The sequence below is a fragment of the Protomyctophum bolini genome (assembly GCF_963924005.1).
Source record: "Protomyctophum bolini genome assembly, chromosome: 10".
Classification (NCBI taxonomy): domain Eukaryota; kingdom Metazoa; phylum Chordata; class Actinopteri; order Myctophiformes; family Myctophidae; genus Protomyctophum; species Protomyctophum bolini.
The window spans coordinates 6852615-6866249 of record NC_137871.1 but is presented as its reverse complement, the minus strand read 5'-3'; the positions used below and the strand labels follow the sequence as shown (position 1 = coordinate 6866249).

Sequence of the window (13635 nt, the reverse complement as noted above, 5' to 3'; positions counted from 1 at the left end):
TGAAAGAATGGTCTTTTAGGCCTCCTTTAAAAAGGAAAAGTAGCTTTGTGTCGTACAGAATACCCAGCCAGGCTGTTACACCAACAATGTTGTCAGGTTGAGCTCCGGGTTGAGGATCTAGAGCAGATTGAAAAATTCCCTGCTGGGGCAGCTGTTTGGTTGGTTTAACTAGCGCTAATCTGAACAGAAGACTCAGCAGGTTCCAAATGGCTGGACTGCAACTTGCTAGCATGAGTAGCATCTGCTGAAAACTATCCAAAGATAGAGAGAGATGCACACACAGAGGGACAGATACGCTTTGCAGGAGCCTGTCGGACACATTATTGACATACGGTAGGAAAAAGTCTGATCTTTCCTTCAATCGACAATATACAGTACATTGAAATCCCCAATCGGCAGAGTTTTCATTGTCTTTTTATAAACGCACACAATATTTTCCTTCTCCCCAAGGGAATTTTTTATCAATCAATCAAACAAAATTGCTTAACTGTTGTTGGGGTTGAACTTGACACTAAGGTCTCAGACAGGGGCGTTACTTGCACACACAGCCACACACCAGACCATACCATATGCGCATAGCACACTTGTGCCCCGCCTCCCTCCCAATAGCTCTTAGAGTATATTCTAATCTAAGGTGTAGCCAGTAGCCACGGTCCCAGGCTGTAGGCTAATGACGTGATGGAAGTCAAGAGATTGTGCAGTGGGCTTTCCCAGTCTCCAGTCCCGACAGCCAGGTACGCGCACTGTGCACAAATCACAACTACAACTGTAGAGTGTCAGTGCCCGCTGTTTATAAACCAACACGCAGTTTGGGCTTCTTTTTACTGGCCGCAGCTGTTGCTCAGAGACACTTGGCGTTGGCGTCGTGCAAGTTCAGGTTATGTTCTACTTGCCCAAAGGTCATGGCCACTTGCACGGAAAGTAAATAGTCCAATATAAAATTACACGTAACACTTTTAGAACAAAATAATGCATGTTCCAAATTCAATCGATAGCAGCAGCGACAGTCACTTTGAAAAACCAAATGAGTGAAACTGCTAGTTATGAGAAAGGTAGCATTGTTCTTTATGCATAGCCAATAATATTGAATGAAGACGGAATGCACTTCCATAACCTGGAAGCAAACTCCACTTGGCTGAACGTTTTACTTACTTAAGAATGGCAGGCAACCGTTACTGTCAACCCCTGGACAAGATTGATGTTAGGCCTGGCTGTGGCATTGGCCTTGTTTCACCTTGGTTGGCTGCAGCCGTGGTGACGATAATCAAGATAATGTCTATAGCAGTAGTCCTATTGATATTTAGCTTTCAAATGTTTTTTTTGTTATGCATTTGCAATACGGAAATAATAACTGATATCACCTCAGAGACCTGCAGTATAAATCTGCATTGTGTAGAGTTCTTTATAAAATAACAATAATTCTCATTGTGTGTATATATAAACAAGAATTGATTAAATCAATTAATTACCTGCTGATTGTTATTAGCTGTGGGTGTCCGCTATAACTGCCTCTGTCAGTTTCAGCCGTGGAACTATTGTGTTCTAAGTGAAAACTAGACTTATATTAAATAGTTTATAGGATCAATACAAGTACATTTATACATGGTAACCCTTCCACAGTACTAGCTTTTTCATATTTGTGATTATTTTGCATTATGTTCCTACAGTACATAATGCTTAATTTGCGTTTTGAAAAATGTGAAAAATATAGATATGGTTTTGCACACTCATTTCCTAATTAAAGTTCCAATTCTGGAGCTCTGGCTCATGGAGTAAGAACCAAAAAGAACTGAACCGGTTCCCATTGGGAACCAACCGGTGGGAAAGGGGCTGAGATGTCAAGTGAACGGGGGCAGAGGGGTTGAGCTGGGTGGACCACGCAGTGATGTTTGTTTCCAATAAAGTTTCAATAGTGTACAATACTTAAACAGTTGTCATGCCTCCTCCTCCCTGGCTAGCACGGCTAACAAGTTAGCCATGTGCTATCTGTGTTGTGTTTACTGGCAGATGATAATGGCACAAGGGGGAGTTAATAATCTGACTATGGGATGTTATCCCCATAGGTTGTTCCTGGAGACAAGGCATCCAATCAGCAATCAGAAGTAGTCGGCGGTATGGTTGCCAGTGTAGTCAACTTTTTCGTGTCAGAAATAAGCTAACCAGCCTCCCAAAACCAGCCAAGCAACTGTGAGGTGATGAACAAGCGAAGCGTGGCGGGAAATCTGCGAACTAGGCAACCCAGTGAGAAACTGTCGATCTCTCGCAAATTTGCGGTGTTGCAAGTTTCAGACCTATTCACATAGAGCTGCTGTTTGCTTTGCAATCAGCAGGTAAAATTGTATATAGGACTACAGTAACAGTACCATCTCAATGGGTGGTGAGATGTGCCTCCCAAGTTGACACAGAACCACTGAATATATCGGATCACACGCTTGGTAATGGCTGTTTACTGTTAACTGTTTACCGACAGTGAATACAAGTCAAGTTTATTATGATTATTTATTTTTTTACCTCCCATTTATGGCACGGGTCTTCAACAGGTGGTCCGGCTCTGGGATACCTAGAGGGTCCTCAGAGATGCTGCAGGGGGGCTGCCAAATCTTTGTGTGTTTACATTTAACCCATTTAATAGCAGTTCTACAAGCTCATAGCGCGCCACCGAGTGGCACGCTATACGAGCTTGTAGGTCTGCTATTTTTGAAAAATGTAGAATCTGATCTCGGGTCAAAATGGGTTAAACTCACTTGAACTTGGCCTTGCATCCCTATTCTGGACTGGGGGGGAACATTAGCCGAAAACTGACCATCTACAAGCTTAGCTCACGCCACATCGCAGGTGTGTTGTGAGTTCATTCGTGGAAACTGGCATCATGCTGAGCATGGGCCTCTACACCAGAAGCTGCACCTTCTTCCGTAACTTAGTTTAGATTATGTAGCGAGGTCTCTATAGGCATGGGTGTTCTCTTGTTAAGCCGCTTATACTTCCTGTATGTGCCGTCTCAGCCGCAGCCCTGGATGTGCACTGTCACTGTTTGCTTTGTCACTGTTTACATGGAGCCTGCCCGCGCTCAGTTGTCAGCTTATTGCCTCACAGCTGCTGTTTGAATCTATTGTTTATACACACGCACGCACGCACACACAGATGGTGATGAGACACGTTCTGTCCTGTGTAAGCTATCTGCCCCTGTGTTAATTGATTCCTAGGTAATATTTACCAGTGTATTGTGAAGCAAGTCCTTTTGTTTTCTACTTTTTCCAATTACAGACATGACAATTGTTGGTTGATATTGGTATTATAGTCTCATTTCGTCGCTGTGTCTGACCTCATTATGCTGCTTTGCATCTGAAATAAAAGAAGCTTGAGACGACGCTATATCTCCTCCAGCATGGCAAAGTGTATTGGCTGGTATTGAGCTGGCCCGGTGAGTGGAAATTTCCATTCATACGAGAGAGCGAGAGAGAGCGAGAGATGGAGTCAATACTGAATCAATAAGGTTGAATGTCATTGTCTCAGACAGGGTGGCTGCGCTCTGCCAAGGGTTATCCACTCAAAGCACTTGTCTTCATTATCTTAGCAGGAACCACACACCACCCTGTGTAATTTCATCCAAAATAAACAGACCAGCTACTAAAGCTATAGCCTGGGTTCCAGCCTGAAATCGCGGTGTTCTGTGATTCTGAATTGTCACTGCGCTACTCAGTCTGGACAGAGGCTGCTCGCATGTCTCGCGTGTCATAACGTCACCTGTTACGTAGCCGCGTTGTTGCTGATGCGTCATCAGCCAGCGCCACTCTGTCCATGCTTCTCACTGTTGGGAAAAAAATAGCGCCGTTCGAGACTTTAGAGTAAAAACCTACGGTAAAAAAAACAAACTATTCAGTAGTCCAACAACAGCAGTACAACAAAAAGGACTGTGTGGGGGGTGAGTTGGGGTGAGAATGAGGAAACGTTGCAGGACAACAGCAGTACCTGTGCATTGATATGTCAAACTGGTGTTTTTCCCCAACCCGCACCACAGACCAATCAGAAGCCACGGTTCCATTTCAACCTTCATATGTCCTGCCTATCTGTGGAGAATGGGAGACTTTCCAGACTGAGTAGACTCAGTGACATTTTCAGATCCGCGGAACGCAGTGATTTCAGGCTGGAACCCAGGCTAACCAAGCTAGCCATCACAATGTGCTATCCAAATTCAGTTATGTTTAAACATACAAATAAGGCTGTGTGAATAGGGCCACAAGCGGTTCTAAATGTGTCACAAAATAAAGAATATATTGTGCCTAAACTGGATGGATTGTCTTGTGGGGCTACTCGGGAAAGATCTTTGATTGCAAATCAACCCTCCGGCGCCGCAGCAGTGTATGTGACCCTTCACCTAGATAGCAAGAACAGGAAGACAGACAAATTGTACGCAAACACCAAATTCAAATGGCATCTATGATTCCACTCCCACATTTGCAGGAGCCACGTCCCAGCGCGAAGCACCTATCGGAGTAGGCAAAACAGTCTTTTATTTTTTTATTTCCGTACATCAAAGATTATTTGATTATAAGTGAAGTCATGTGACCGGACATGTGAGCCACGTTGGACAGGGTCAGCCTTTCCCCATCAGAATGTCTCTTTAAGCAGTAGCACCACCACCAACCTGTCCTGCTGTACATGCTGTTTCTACGGGAAACCTGGCCAGGAGGATGTGAGCTACTATGGCTAGATTAGAATATACCGTTGCTACCATGCTTCTATATATAAATAATGGGAATGCTCAATTCTGAAGTCATCCTGGAGAAGCTCACACGCTGAAGAGGCTGTGCGTGCGTGCGTGCGTGTGTGCTCTTACTCCTCTGACAGTACACAAGGCCCTCCCACCTGTTTGTGACTTCTGTTTCCACCCTTCAGTCTTTTTCTTACACTATACTGTACGCAGGAATATCCCTTTTTCTTTGATTGAATTCTCACATGCCGACAAGTACAAGAAAGGAAGGTAGTGTGGTTGCCAGGCGAGGGCTGGAGAGATAAGGCGGCCTCGTAAAGTTACTATCCCCCGAAGACATGTGCTTATTAATTTATCACTGACGGGAGAGGCTGGGCACAGCAAACTAGGCTAGGGCAGGATGCTGATGCTGCTGCTGCTGCTAGTCAAGGACAAAACACTCTTTCAGTATCTTGCCGTATTAGTCTTTTCCCTCTCTCTTCTGCAGAGTGAGCAGTGCACTCCCCTTTTTGTATTTCGTCTTTATTGGAAAAGAACAAAGGAAAGGTGAAAGGGACACCACGGGGAGGTGCAGGAGAGAAGACCTTGGCATCCTGCCAGAGACTTCTCTCCTGCAGTGGTGGGTCATCATCAAAGTGTTAACTTGTGGTTTTTGGAAGTACCACCATGCCCTCACTGGCAGTCGCCGGGCACCCCGTTAGTCATTCTGTAAGGGTGGGACAAAAATAATAAATACAACTACAAAATACAACACATTTTAAAACCGATCATGCTCCCTCATGATAATCAACACACTGACTATTGATATTTTATTACACAACATGCTTGCATGTGCTCTCTATTGGCTTCTCTCGATCAGATGGAGGTTTGTCTCCTCTCATTCTCTTTCTCTTTGTCTCTCTATCGCCCCTGCACTGTGAATACACCTTGAGCCATTCGTGTGTCTTGTCCGGTAGTAGTCTGGTATGTGCTCTGATGATGTGTTCATGAGCCCCTAACAGAGGTAGCTTTGTTTGCAACAGATAGCAGAGGCAGTCGATTACATACAAATAAGAGCAGTGTAATAATGAAACCAAAGGTTTAGGTTAAAATGGGTTGACTGGTAGATAAACGAGTAGACACTGTGACAGACAGACAAAAGGATTGTCTTTTGCTATAAATGTTGAAGCGTTTCTATTTCTCTAGTGTCTTCTGTCATTATCAAGTGTGCACGTAGGAGGACGTTAGATTCGAGGCAAGGTCAAGATTGTTACATTTATAGTACATAGTGGTATTGGAATTAGCTGGTGAAAAATGTCTGTGAGAAAAGTCAACTGCCGTGCCCTATAATTGTTCTAAGAGAACAAAGGAGTGGTGGAAAAGTAGACATGTGTAGATGAGACAGAAAAGCAAATATAGGCAACTGGTCTGGATTGGCAGATACCGTAGAATAGATGGACAAAACAAGCAGACACATGTCCAGCTTTGCACAATCTTAAAAGCAAAAGCTTTGCTGGATGTCTTTGATGTTGTTGACCTCAGCTAGTGTCCGGGTTAAGGCGACGAGAGTCCAACTGAACAAGACCCTTTTTCAGTTTGCCAAACCAAATTAAGTTCGGAGATGACGGAGAGGCCTCAGAATCAGAGCACAGTTCAGAGGCCCATTACCATATATAGCTCCTTAAATGTAATCTCTTTTATATTAATCTGCCTAGCAACACCACGGCACGTCTCCAGCCAGCACTGGAACCGGTGCTGGATCTCATGCCTACATGCTGTGGAAATTCGGTCACAAAATGTACAGAGTTGTGTTTATGCATTGTGAGAGAGAGAGGGATTACAGTTTAGTTTATACCTCCTGATGGTTGGTTCGTGAGACTAGTACCTCGTAACCTCCTCAGCCAATCTTCTAAACTATCACTGCTGCTGGCCAAGTTCTGACCAATCACTGTAGCTTAACTTTTGAAGGTGAAAAACAAGTCAAACAGAAGTTCCTCAGTCACTGCCGAAGTTCAGAAAGACGTCATTTTGTACTTATTGCCTATCCAGCCGAACAAACGCTGGATGCCGGTTGGTAAGTATGTGGTGAGCTTTAGTCTCGACCACATCTGCTGCTTGACCCTTGACCCCTAGCCTGTAGGCATGTTATTATTCTACTATTTAGCTGGTAATTAACATTTAGCTGGTATGTTATCATTCTACTATTTAGCTGGTAGAGGCAGTGACAGCCAGTGGGATATGTGCACAAACGAGTTATTGGACGAGCTCTAACCACTTAAACACAGTATTAGTCTAACCGTTAGACTAATAGCAAGCAATAGAGATGTAACTCAGGTCCGTTAGACTCTAACGGACCTGAGTTACATCTGTATTGCTTTTTGTATAGTATTCACCAAATGTCAGTGGGAAAAATACTTTACAAGATCACAGCACGTTGCTGTGTGTGTGTGTGTGTGTGTGTGTTTGTGTGAGATTACCAATTATTAGATTACTGTTTTTCAAAGTATCAACTATTGACAGGGTAAATGCCAGGTAGAGCTCAAAGAAAGCAATTACTCTTGAGTGCTAAAATGTAACTAGGATACAGGTAAACACGAAGCCTAATATCTATTCCTGACGACACATTATTTAAGTAACGGAAGCCACCAGGATGTTCTCAATGGAAATGGAAAGATCCTGCATTTTGCATGTAGCATAGGCCTATATGTTGGAAATCATTGGTAACTTAATTCTTTCGGACTGCTGCTCACACTCACACACGCTTTTGTGTGAGGTGCGGTCATGCACATGTTTGTACCTCTCTGAATAATGACCCCTCTCACACACACACACACACACACACACGCAAACACACAAATGCCAGGCATTAATTCCCTTCCTGTTGGTTTGCTTAGCCAGGAGGTCAACGTTCACAGCAGGGCTTGTTTGTTTCTGGGGCAGAGACGACTTGTCGCCCACGCCAGTCGACTGTAGAGATCTAGAGTTTAGCAACTGGCATTAGCGTTTGCCTGTGCACATTTTTCACCCCAAGAGGATTTTCTCATCAAAGTAGGAAGGATTTCCATGTGTTGAATTAGACTTTATCATTGCTTGACCATTTTGCTGGCTTATATCCCTTTTTTAAAAAGGAGTAAAGATACATTTGTACAGGATTACAGATTTGGACAGACACAGGGCTGAGCTCATATCGGAGCATGTTTTCAATTTTGAGGGAGTCGGGAAGCTGAGAGGAAGATGTTTGTTCTCAGTCCAACGGGGTCATGTATGTCCAGAGACGGCGGTCCTAATTGGATGGTTCCCGGTTTGATCTCGGACTCCACCTGTATCCTTCAGCTAGACGGTACATTGTATGGATGTTAAATATGAATCGACTATTGATTCATTGCCTTACAGTAGACAGACAATGAATTAAAAAAAATCCAGTGGCCGTTCATTATCATCATCACATTAACAAAGCCTATACATATCTGCAGCTTGACCTAAGTTATGTGGCTGTGTCACAGTCCCGCATCAACTCAAAAGGGTGTCTGTCTGTCTACATGCACTGCACTGAATGCAGAGCGTCGAGTGTACCCATGTACTGTAGCTTGCATGATTAAAGTAACGGTGTGTATTTATTTGCATGGTTTTGTCGCACAAACTCTTATTTCCCACCACAGCTTTCTGGTGTCTTGGCAGCTGCACACTGCCCTGGGTGGGTGAGCACTGGGCATGGTGGAAATCTTGCCCCGTCATTAGTGGTGTTACACAAACGTAATTTGTAATTCACTATACATTAATGACTGATTCATCGATTAAAGTAACCTGCTAGTACTACATATTGCCTCCTCAGGGGCGGTGAGAGTCGGGAACGATGCAAGTTCTTAATATAATGTGATTCTTTGCACACGGAAATTCTTCAGTGTGCTGTGCAACGACACAGATGCACAGGTGTCTGCTATCACACGGGGACATCGAGCCTGATTTGTGATGCATTTGGATGGACACGCATGCTAGTGGTTCTGCACAATCGCAAATGCTTAAAGGGCAAAGTGGACCTACTAGGAAGTAGTACGGGAAGGGTAAACGTCAAACGATAATAATGAAATGGCTCTCACACTCTAGTTCTCTGTTTTGCTTATTTCAGTTTTTCCTTTTTATCTGCCAATGACTAATTTCTCTCCCCTCTCTCCTTTCCGTTTCTTTCTCTTGTTTCTCTGTTCCCGGCTTCTTCTCTTTAGTCTCTCTCTAACAGTGCTTCTCATTGTGTAGCAGAAGGTTGTCGCACATGATATGTGGGATTAAGGCACCGCCTAGCCCTAGACACAGCCACTCTAAAACATTTTGTTAGCGGTTCTGAGACATTTAAGGGTCAGTTTTCATCCACTGAGCAGAGCAGCAATCGAAGACAAATTTGAGGGGAAAATATTTAGGGCTGTGTGGCATTGGCAGAATCTTTTTTTTTATTGGCACATTAAATGCTAATATTTACAAATACAACTCGTCATTTTAAACCATTTAAAGTTCACATAGTCAAGAGTCTCTTTACAATACATTAACTGCACAGTACATGCTAAGGGTAATTCGGACTGCTGCAATCTAGCATGGGCCGTATGGCCCGTAGCTGTGACTGTGATGTTGTTGTGAGCCTGTATAGGTCAGCTATTCAGTGCACAGCACTCTTGTACAGTGCACAAACTACAGTATTAATCAGGCTTTCATCATTCTCGTCCCTTCATGAATCCTCGGTCTGACTCTAAACCACTGGCTTGAGGAGAGAAAAACTGTGATTTTGGAATTACAAATCAATGTTGTGCTTTGGATTTGTTTTGACTTCCAATATCAGGATTTGCCTTTCAAAGAGGCTTATGTGCACAAGCCTTAACTGTTCATAGGGTTTTTCAGGGTTTTGTCTTAATAAAGAGTATGCACTCGCTGTGTGAGAAAATACCTTTACAATAACCCCTAAGTCAAGTTTATTTGAATTTAGTCAGAGGATGACCTCTGCCAGTGACGACAGATTCCAAATAAAGTGGGAATGTTCCCTTTTATTATCCCGCTATTCTGAAAAGACCCTAAGAGGCCTGTAAGGCTTAACAGATGCTTCTATTAGTGATTCACATGTAGTACAATACAACAACTAGGGATATATCACGTATCTGCCTGGTTGTCTTGAGCAATGAGAAAGTTGTCTGGGTGGATTTTGGACATGATATCCTCACTGCACTGAAGAATTAATCCTGTCCCTAAAAGGCCATACACAGATAATATACTGAGCTTCCCCTGGCTTGAGTTCACAGACGACGATTAATGCATTAGTAGTCCTTAAAAGGGTGAGAGGACTCGGAGTTATCCCTTATCTGTCAGGCATTACTAGTTTAGATTTGCTTCGGTTCAGTATTGTCTGAAGTAAGACAGTATTTTGATGCACCCATTACAACTTGGGGGTGGTTCTCATTTGGTAATGCATTATGAATCTTAAAACAAAGAAATCAGAAATTCTGAACTAAGAAATAGGGGATCTCTAAGATCTCCAATATACAGTATAATCTGCAATTGCCTCTGTAAAAGCTTGACTGCCTGCATTTGTAGTATGGATGCTAAACTATTATTACGGGATACAGTTCCACGACTGATCACCACCATAGTTGAAAAACTATATATATATATATATACTGTATATATATTCTGAAGACAATTAACTCCAATATTGCAGTCACTTGATTTGTTGGCACTCCACCAGCACGGTAGCATTGATGCTGGTTCCTCTTCCTCAGGCCTCTGGTTACTACAACCATGACGGGTCATTGACCGTGTCAGGGACGTAGACAATCCACCTTATTGTACCGTTGGAACTTGGTATAGTGAGTGCTTAATTAGCAGTTAGCTGGACAACACAACAGCCCCTTGACTCCTGGTTAGGAGTTTAGAAAGCACCCTTTTGTTAGAAGAAAATGAATAGTGTGGGAGCGAGATTGAGACGGAGAGGGATGAAATAATAGAGAGGCAGGCAGACGGAGACATACATGGATAGAAAACGGAAAGATTCAGTACCGTTTTTATTTTTGTAACCTCAAAAGCTCTTGGCCAGCCCATGTCTCTCCTCTCTTGACATGGAGGTGATGCAGACAGACACTGCTGAACCAGGTCAGGTGACGTTACGTCATGCATGCAAGAATGACGAACCGGAGGCAGGAAGGAAGAGAACCGGCTCAAAAAAGGAGGAGAACGCAAGAACAGAATAGAGTCGCACACTAATTATTAACATCTAGACTACTGATACTGAGGTTGTCATGGAAGGGTATCGTCAAATATACCCCAGTGTCCAGACAGTGGGCACTGAAAAACACATAAGCAGATCCACACGAATATGCACAGAAATCCTCTGTTAACTCCAAATTGACTTAAGAGATTGTTGTTTTGCATTTATGGTATGAAGTAAACGAACATAAAAGTAAAAATCGCTTCGGAAACGCTCTTCGCAACTTTCGATTCATTAAAAGGAAAGCGAGAATGTAGCGGAGAAGCATGGGTGAAACTGAAGCAGAGAGAGAGGAAACGAGGTTTCGGTGATGTTCTAAAAAAAGCTCTATTTCCATGCTGATGATAAATTATAAACCGACCTTGAGGCATTGAGGAAGCAGAGCTCCGGTCCACAGGCGGAGAGCACAATAATGACGTCAAACACATCGGATCTGTACTGCTTCAGTAGCCTGGGGGGGCTAAAGTGTGTGTGGGCCCAGGTTGAATCCAATCTACCTCACCATTTATTTGACCGACTATATCCAATTACTTTTGGTTTGATGATTACACACCGATTACATTTGTTTGAAGTTACGGTATGTCAATTAGACCTCGTTTTCAATCTCGACAGAAATATATTTTGCCATAGATGGGGGGGGGGGGGGGGGGGGGGGAAGACATGCAGTAAAGGCCGTCGGGATCGGGAGTCGAACCTGCGGCACACTGCCAGACTGGATTACCAGCCTTAAGGTGCCTGGACCATTGAGCCATGGCCCAGGCCGGTTATGGCAGTTATGACATAACTGCTGCACTGACAACCGCAGGACACAGTGTCTCACACTTCATGCACGTACACACTCACACCGAATGGGAAACAGATTCAAAGTGACAGTGTGGACACACACACACACACAGACACACACACACACACACACACACACAGGGAGGCAACGTGCACACAGTTTCTTTGCTCACGCTGTCAGTTTAATTATTGCATTGTGCCCTCACCTCCGGCTGACTCCAGGACAGCCTGAATGGCTCAAGTATCATGTCGAGGGGGGCAAGAAGGAGGGGATTAGAAAGTAGATGATGAGGGGGAAATCGAGGTGAGGCGAGGAGGCGAAAAAGAGTGAGGGCAGAGTGGAAGGCGGAGGAGGAAGGAAGACGGAGGAGAAACGTACCAGAGAGCAGTAACGGAAGAGTGTGGTTGAGCGGAAGGAGAGGAGGTAAAGAAAGGGGAACGTGGAGACCGGAGGAGTCGAGATAGAGGGGTGTCAGGATGGAGAGGAGAAAGTTACCCCTGTCCTTTTTTTTTGTAGTTCTTGGCAGTGAAACGGAGTGAAGCGAGGAGGCCAGAGAGGCCCGGGCTACTACAGCATAAACCTGGCTCCAGCTCCCTTTTTGTACTATTCACACACACACACAGACCTTTTAAAAAAAAGGACCTGTTGCTTTGTATGCCTATAATGGCTATACCTGCTGCTTCGCTGTACTGATGGGGTCTCATGTTGTATGATACAGGTATACTGTGACTGTCTAATCTAATGCATCCTCGTCTGCTTCCTTCAAGTGCATTTTTGTTTTGTGCCGTGATGTCATCGTTTTGTCACCGTCAATGAATTGTGTGATGCTAATTTCTACTCCCCCCCCCCCCCCCCTCCCCCCCACACCCCCTCTCTCTCTGTGTTTCTCCTCAGTGTAGCTAGGTGAAGGATCCTGCTAGAGGGATTAGCAGTCCGTCAATGAGGAATTATAGGCTCATCTTCTGCCACAACCTGAAGCAGCCATAGATGGTTAGCTGGTTCACTGGCTAGGGGAGGAGAGGATAGGACACACTTTCACTGCTACAACGGTGAGTATGACCACGATGACGTCACGCACACACACACACACACACACACACACACCAGAGTCCTGCAACGGGTCGGATACCTGTGATTCCCTGCGGGTACCCGTGTTTGACGGGTGGGAACGGGCGGGTATATATACCTTTTTATAAATGAACGGGTCCGGGTGCGGGCGGAACGCAGCGCGGGCGGGTACCTTTTTTAATCAGTGGACCCGCACTGCGCCATGTTATAAACAGCAGCTGAGCTGGGATTTGGGTTTCTCCTCAACAGTGGAGACAAGTTAAATCCGTCACATGCCCAAGGAATCGACAGTGATGTCACATCACTTGGCGTTCTGTTTCTGCTGCTTGAGTAGATTATGAAATGACCAAAAGAACTGAGGCCAATATTCTACAAATGCATTCTAAATCCGTAGTATTCACACTTTAAAGGTCTTTAGCTCACAACACCTTCTTCACCTTGAATGACATTCTCAAAACAGCGAGACCGGGTTGAAAGCGGCTAAAGAAAGTGTAAGTGATATTTTATGGTTAAAACAAAAAGGTTCTTTGTTTAAAAGCTATAATCTGATAGCCGCCATTGCTGTGGAGTTTTTTTTGTGTGTGTCAAATGTCAATAACAGGGGCTCTCCCTGTCTCTCTAGCTCTGTCTCTATAAAATACATTTCAGAGGGTTGCCAATTTCATCCAATCAGAATTGTAGAAACTACCCATTAACGAGCTTCAGTTTTATTGTGTTAAGAGTTCCAATTTTGTCAGCTCATTTCGTTGAGTCCTTACTTCCACGTTCATTGTTTATAGTACTTTATTCTGCACGAGTTTTCTCTCCTGATTGGATCAAATTGGTGTAACGACCTGTAAATGCATTTTTCTG

General features: G+C 44.1%; 2 protein-coding genes across 2 annotated transcripts in view; both read left to right on the top strand.

The window, feature by feature from the left end:
* The window catches only part of LOC308322131 (uncharacterized protein), a gene marked incomplete at its 3' end in the record, with an annotated part of 567861 nt that overhangs the window by 426305 nt on the left and 127921 nt on the right, over positions 1-13635 (top strand). The gene's annotated exons all lie outside the window — the stretch shown is intronic.
* The window catches only part of fam13b (family with sequence similarity 13 member B), a 70673-nt gene continuing 69667 nt past the window's right edge, over positions 12630-13635 (top strand). Inside the window, exon 1 of the mRNA XM_080773203.1 lies at positions 12630-12764. The gene's annotated coding sequence lies outside the window, so the exon portion shown is untranslated. The remainder of the gene's footprint in view (positions 12765-13635) is intronic.